Raw genomic sequence first — 5,812 nt, 5'->3', positions numbered from 1 at the left:
ACTAGAGAGAGTGGTGGCAGGATGTTGTCAGTCTGGGGCCCCTCCAGCACCTTTAGTACCGGTTCGTGGCACGAACCGGTACTAAAGGTCATCCTACATAAACCCTTCGTACACCCGAGCTCGCTCTGTTCTTCCCGTTTCCCCTCTCCTCCTCTATTCTTCCCCTCTCTTCCTCGAGCTCATCACACATTTTGCCCAAAATTTTTCAAGATTTGAAGGCCCCCATACATTCAAATGATCAGAAAGGTTAGCAACTTTGTCCTTTCATCTCTCATTGCTAGATTAGCTCTTGCAATGCTTTGTATAGTGATTAATTTGTGAGTTTAGTAATTTGGGAGGAATTATATGTGCTAGTATTTGATTTATATGCAATTTGAGGTCAAAAATAACACTTACTTTGCATATGTAGGTGTGGTTTACTTAGTGCCTTCTAAATCTCCGTCATAACCACCGTTGATCGCCCGCACCGTCCCATCGCCGGCACCACCTTGTGGTGAGGCTGTTGTTCATGAATGTTTTACATTACCAAATTGATGTTTGTGTGATTTGGATATATAGTTACTCGTATAATTATCTTACCCGTACGTTGTTTGTTATACATAGTGCCATGGTTTTGATATCCGTCCCCGTCGGCCCTCGTCCTTGTTATGATACGGATGTGGTATATACTCTTTTAAAACTAGTTGTTGCATTTCGTGTTTATGAAAAATTATGCCCATTAAGTTGACATAGATATTTTTATGTAGGAGGTATGTGAACCAGAAATTCCAATCGACCCTATTGTCGAGAGGTTAAATCTAGTTGAAAGAGAAAACGAGTATATGAAAGAAAAATTGAAAAGAATTGAGGGGGAGAAGATGGAATTGGAGTTGCATGTTGCCGATGTCGTCGATGATCACAAGATCAAGATGGAGAAAATGCGCTTGAAGATTAGAAAGATTAGAAAATATGTCATTGATAGTGTGGCTTGGTATCATTATGCTGCTGGATCAATTGTTACCTTAGTTGCGATCTTGATCGCATTTGTTGTTGCATTTAAATTCTTTAGCTAGAGAGTTATTTGTATGTTGCATTTAATTAAGTGTTGTATATGAACTTTATGTATGAACTTTATGTATGAACTTATATTAATTTGGTCTATTCGGTGTTGTGTAATGAAGATGGGACGACAATGGATGTATGATGACCGATGCTCTCCCGAGTTCATTAATGGCGTGCATACTTTTCTGCTTGTCGCTGAGGCAAACAAGCGGGCGAATGGTTTTATGCCTTGTCCATGTGCTAGCTGTAAGAATGGTCACAATTACTCTATGTCAAGAACCATTCACGTCCACCTATTTGAGTCTGGTTTCATGCCCCACTATAATGTTTGGACCAAGGACGGAGAAAGAGGGGTTATGATGGAAGACAATGAAGAAGAAGAGGACGACGATAGCTATCCTGGACATGGGTTCCTTGAATACAATGATACAACAATGGGGGAAGAAGCTGAGCTGGCAATGCGGGAAGAAGCTGAAGAAGAGGCATCAGATGAGCCCGCTGATGATCTAGGTCGGCCATTGCCGATGCAAAGAGAAACTATGCAAGTGATCTGGAGAAGAAGAAGTTGCAGCGCATGTTAGAGGATCACAAGAAATTGTTGTACCCGAATTGTGAACCTGAAAAAAAAAGTTGGGCACCACACTGGAATTGTTGCAATGGAAGGCAGAGAATGGTGTATCTGACAAGGGATTTGGAAAGTTGCTGGTAATGATAAAGAATATGCTTCCAAAGGACAACGAATTGCCCGAGAGTACGTATGAAGCAAAGAAGGTTGTCTGCCCTCTAGGGTTAGAGGTGCAGAAGATACATGCATGCCCTAATGACTGCATCCTCTACCGCGGTGAGTACGAGGATTTGAACACTTGCCTGGTATGCGGTGCATTGCGTTATAAGATCAGTCGCAATGACCCTGGTGATGTCGAGGGCGAGCGCCCCAGGAAGAAGATTCCTGCCAAGGTGATGTGGTATGCTCCTATAATACCACGGTTGAAACGTTTGTTCCAAAACAAAGAGCATGCAAAGGCGATGCGGTGGCACGGAGAAGACCGTAAGAAAGACGGAAAGTTGAAAGTACCCGCTCACGGGTCGCAGTGGAGAAAAATCGAGAGAAAGTACTGGGAGGAGTTTGCAGGTGACCTAAGGAACGTATGGTTTGGTCTAAGCGCAGATGGCATTAATCCTTTTGGGGAGCAGAGCAGCAACCATAGCACTTGGCCTATGACTCTATGTTTGTATAACCTTCCTCCTTGGTTGTGCATGAAGCAGAAGTTCATTATGATGCCAGTGCTCATCCAAGGCCCTAAGCAACCCGACAACGACATTGATGTGTACCTAAGGACATTAGTTGAAGAACTATCACAACTGTGGAGTGGAATAGGTGTGCGTGCGTGGGATGAGCACGGACAGGAAGAATTTGACCTAAAGGCGGTGTTGTTTGTGACCATCAATGATTGGCCTGCTCTCAGTAACCTTTCAGGACAGACAAACAAGGGATATCGTGGATGCACGCACTGTTTGGATGATACCGACAGTATATATTTGGATAGTTGTAGGAAGAATGTGTACCTGGGACATCATCGATTTCTTCCGAGCAGGCATCCCGTAAGAAAGAAAGGCAAGCATTTCAAAGGTGAGGTGGATCACCGGACGAAGCCTCGCCACCGTACTGGTGCTGATGTACATGATATGGTCAAGGATTTGAAGGTAATCTTTGGAAAGGGTCCTGGCGGACAACCTGTTCCGAAGGACGCTGACGGACGCGCACCCATGTGGAAGAAGAAATCTATATTTTGGGACCTGCCATATTGGAAAGACCTAGATATCCGCTCCGCAATCGACGTGATGCACGTGACGAAGAATATTTGCGTGACCCTACTTGGCTTCTTGGGCATGAGTAAGACAAAAGATACAGCAGAGGCACGGGAGGACCAGCAACGTATGCACGGAAAAGACGACATACATCAGGGTCAGGCCAGCTACGCTCTTACCAAAGAAGAGAAGGAAATCTTCTTTGAATGCCTGCTCAGTATCAAGGTACCGTCTGGCTTCTCGTCGAATATAAAGGGAATAATAAATATGGCAGAGAAAAAGTTCCAGAACCTAAAGTCTCATGACTGCCACGTGATTATGACGCAACTGCTTCCTGTTGCATTGAGGGGGCTTCTACCGAAAAACGTTCGATTAGCCATTGTGAAGCTATGTGCATTCCACAATGCAATCTCTCAGAAGGTAACCGATCCAGAAATCATACCAAGGTTACAGAATGACTTGGTGCAATGTCTTGTCAGTTTCAAGTTGGTGTTCCCACCATCCTTCTTCAACATCATGACGCACGTCCTAGTTCACCTTTGCAAAGAGATTAACATTTTGGGTCCTGTATTTCTACACAATATGTTCCCCTTTGAGAGGTTCATAGGAGTCTTGAAGAAATATGTTCATAACCATGCTAGGCCAGAAGGAAGCATCTCGAAGGGCCATGAAAATGAGGAGGTCATTGAGTTTTGTATTGACTTTATTCCTGACGTTAAGCCGACTGGTGTTCCTGAATCGCGGCATAAGGGCAGACTGGATGGAAAAGGCACGCTAGGAGGGGATCAAATAATATGTATGGACGGGCATTCTCTCACTGAAGCACACTACACAATTCTATAGAATTCCGCCTTGGTGGCTCCGTATATGGAGGAACATAAGAATTTTCTACACTCCAAACACCCGGAGCAGTCTGACAACTGGATTACACGTGAACAAACGAGGACTTTTGCTAGTTGGTTGCAGAAACGTGCCATGCATGATGGCGATATTGAAGATGACATGTACTCACTATCCCAGTTACCATCTTCGAATATAATGACATTCAAAGGGTACAAGATAAATGGGAATACATTTTACACAATCGCCCAAGATAAGAAGAGCACCAACCAAAACAGTGGTGTCCGCTTTGATACAACAACCAACATGGGAAAGGAAACATATTATGGTTACATAGAGGACATATGGGAACTTAACTATGGAGGTGGTTTGAAGGTCCCTTTGTTTCGGTGAAAATGGGTCAATATGACACGAGGCGGGGTATCGGAAGACCCGCAGTACAGAATGACAATAGTGGATCTCAATAATCTTGCATATGCAGACGAACCATTTGTCCTAGCCAATGATGTGGCACAGGTTTTTTTATGTGGAAGACATGTCTACCAAGCCGAGAAAAAGAAAAAATAAGGAAGTGAATGGATCATACGACGAGCCAAAGCACCACATAGTTCTTTCAGGGAAAAGAAACATCGTGGGAGTGGATGACAAGACAGACATGTCAGAAGATTATGAAAAGTTTGATGAAATTGCTCCATTCACAATGAATATTGACCCGAGCATCCAGTTAAATAATGAAGATTTTCCATGGCTACGGCGCAAAGGGACACACGCGAAGAAAAAGTTTCACACCCAAAGATCTGGGATGTGATCGGCTTCACTATCATCACTTTCTTCTGTGTTTCACACCCAGGAGGGAATCTCTGTAATAGTTAGGGTAGTTATGTGTTTTGGCATTTGAAACGCGAAGAAATTTCATGTGCAAACAAATTCTTTCATGCATTTACTGATTTTTTTCAACTAAATGACCCTAAAATTGAAAAGTATTTCAAATGAACTCACAAAAGGTTGAAAGTTGGCATGGTATCATCATTTCACCCACATAGCATGTGCAAGAAATTAGAGAGGGTTACGGCAAAAACTGGATGCACTTCGTGTACAAAATGGACAATCTCTTTCGAAGTATCAGGGTTTCGGACGAAAACTCATCTATTACAAAGGCATTTTATTTTTTAACTAACCTAAGCATTACCAAATTGAATATAATGATAAAACACACTAATATTAAACATAAGAAAAAAGAATCACTAAAAATCTATTTTCAAAGTTAAGTTATTCACAAACTAGTGATTCACGCAAATTTCAAATAATTCAAAATTTAAAGTATTCAAATTTGAAAACTACCGGCACTAATATAAAGTTTGTAATTTTTTGTACCTAAAGCAAAAATATTCACAAAGAAACTCTAAATGCAGCAAAAAAACTCAAAAATAAAAAAATAAAAAAATAAAAATAAATAAAGAAGCCCGCCTACTGGGCTAGAGCGGCTTGCATACGACTAGAAACACAACGTGTTGTTGGGCCAGGATGCAGGCCCGACCCACAAGGCAGCAGAGAACAGGTAGACCCAGTAGGCCTGCTTTGGACAGGAGCTCGAGAGAGCTACCGCACTGGGGCTTATAAACCAGTGCGGACGACCCTCGGCTAGCGAGGTGGGACTAAACTTACCGCACCGCACCTGCGCCAGCGCACCCCCTTTAGTACCGGGTGGTGGCTCCAACCGGTACTAAAGAGGTGGTCTTTAGTACCGGTTGGTGCCACCACCTAGTACTAAAGGGGGGCGCTTCCTGCCGCTTGGCCTGGCCAAAACAGACCTTTAGTACCGGTTGGTGGCTCCAACTGGTACTAAAGGGGTGTTCTAAATAAGAAAGCGGTTCAAAAAAATTCATTTCTCATCTCTCCCTGCTTCTTTCCGCTCCTCTGCCCCGTGGCCGCCCCCGCCCCTCGTCGTCGCCCCCATCGCCGTCGCCGCCCCGGCCGTCCCCGTCCCCGTCGCCGCGCCCCGCCCCGTCGTCGCCGCCCCGTCTCATCGTCCCGTCGTCCCCACCCAGCCCATCCCCGTCCCCGTCGTCGTCGCTCCGTCCCCATCCCCATCGTCACCCCCGTCTCCGTCCCCATCGCCGCC

Source organism: Triticum aestivum, chromosome 2B (assembly GCF_018294505.1).
Source record: "Triticum aestivum cultivar Chinese Spring chromosome 2B, IWGSC CS RefSeq v2.1, whole genome shotgun sequence".
NCBI classification, from domain to species: Eukaryota; Viridiplantae; Streptophyta; class Magnoliopsida; order Poales; family Poaceae; genus Triticum; species Triticum aestivum.
Note: the sequence above shows the minus strand (reverse complement) of the source record.